At 39.6% G+C, this 1,834-nt stretch overlaps 1 non-coding gene across 1 annotated transcript; it reads left to right on the plus strand.

Annotated features, from left to right (window-relative positions):
- The first annotated feature begins 668 nt into the window (after positions 1–668).
- On the plus strand, positions 669–832 carry LOC138570416 (U1 spliceosomal RNA). Its single transcript, XR_011303477.1, has one exon. It is a non-coding gene; the product is annotated as a U1 spliceosomal RNA (small nuclear RNA).
- The last annotated feature ends 1,002 nt before the right edge of the window (positions 833–1,834 follow it).

The raw sequence follows: 1,834 nt of genomic DNA on the forward strand, positions 1-1,834 counted from the left end.
AAATCTGAGAAAAAGCAACACAAGGAAAGCGCCTAATTTTGAGACACAGCAATACATTGAAAGCTCCCACATTTGAGACACAGCAATTAATAGAAAATGCCTACATTTGAGACACAACAATAAATAGAAAGCTCCCAAATGTGAGGCACAGCAACAAGAAGAAAGTGCCCAAATTTGAATCAGAGCACTGAACAGGAAATGCCCAAATCAGAGACACAGCAATCAATAGAAAGTATCAACCTTTGAAACACAGAAATACATAGAAAGCACCCAAACTTGAGACAAAGTAATACATCAACAAGCATAAAACACCCAAATCTGAGACACAGCAACACAAAGAATGTGCCTATATTTGAGAAACAGCAATTAATTGAAAGCACCCAAATTTGAGACACATCAATAAATAGAAAATGCCTACATTTGTGACAGAGCAATGAATAGAAAGAACTCAAATTTGATAAACAGCAACTAGTAGAAATCTAGTAGAAAGCACCCACATCTCAGACACAGCAACACACAGAAAGCACCTACATTTGAGACACAGCAACACATAGAAAGCATCTAAATTTGAGACACAGAAATAAATAGAAACCCCCTACATTTGAGACACAATAAATAGAATGTGCCCAAATTCGAGACCCAGCAATGAATACAAAGCACCCAAATGTATACTTACCTGGCAGGAGAGCATCTGTGATCACACAGGCAGATCTCCCAGGGTGACACTCACCCATTGCACATCGGATTTGCTGACCCCTGCGATGTCCCCAAATGCGGGATACTCCGCTGCATTATTTCTGGTAGTGGGGGACTGTGTTCGCGCTATCCCCTTTAAAAAAAAAAAGCACCCAAATTTGAGACCAAGCAATACAAAAAATCACCTAAATTTGAGACACAGCAATAAATAGAAAGCCCCTACATTTGAGACACAGCAACAAGTAGAAAGTGGTGCCCAAATTTGCGACACAACAATAAGTAGAAAATGCTCAAATCAGAGACACAGCAACAAATACAAAGTACCTAAATTAGAGACACAACAATAGATAGAAAGCACCCACATTTGAGACAAAGAAGTCCTAAGTCAATCAACAGTTATCTTATGCTAAGGATAGGTGATCTGATTGATCGATTCGGTACCACCGTTTACCTCGTATTTTGAATTTGTTGTGGGTAAGGGGCTGGGTCAGCCACAACGTGAAAAGGTGAAAGCTGTCATGGAAAATCCAGTGCCCAAATCCAAGAAAGATCTTAGAGACTTTTGGGACTAGTGGAGTATTATAGACAATTCATCTGCAGTTATTCTTCTATCTTGTCTTGCTTCACTGGAAAACATGAGAATGTAGTACCCTAAAAGGTAAAGTGGAAAGATGAAGACCAAAACCGTTTTGAACAACTTAAAAATATTCTGTGCAATATACCAGTGTAAATGGTGGCAGATTTGAACAAAAAGTTCATTTTACAGACAGATGTCGGGCTAGGGGCCGTTCTTTCACAAGATCATAATGACATTGAACACCTGATTTTCATATCAGTAGAAATTTATATCACCAGCAAAATAAACTATGCAACCATTGAGCTGGAGGCCCTAGCTATAAAATGGGCAGTTTCATACATCAACTACTATCTCACCGGCTTGATATTTAGACTGCTTACTGATAACATGGATGAGCCTCGGCAAGTACACCAAAGCACGGGTCATGCGTTGGGTCTTAGACATGCAGCCCTATTGTTTTACTGTAGAACACCGAAAAGGAAGAGAACAGGGACATGTATACTTCCTTTCCCATTTCCCAATAGGTACAGAGAGAACCAGCAGCATTAGGGGAAATGTATC

Source organism: Ambystoma mexicanum, chromosome 2q (genome assembly GCF_040938575.1).
Source record: "Ambystoma mexicanum isolate Mex_15411 chromosome 2q, UKY_AmexF1_1, whole genome shotgun sequence".
Lineage (NCBI taxonomy): Eukaryota > Metazoa > Chordata > Amphibia > Caudata > Ambystomatidae > Ambystoma > Ambystoma mexicanum.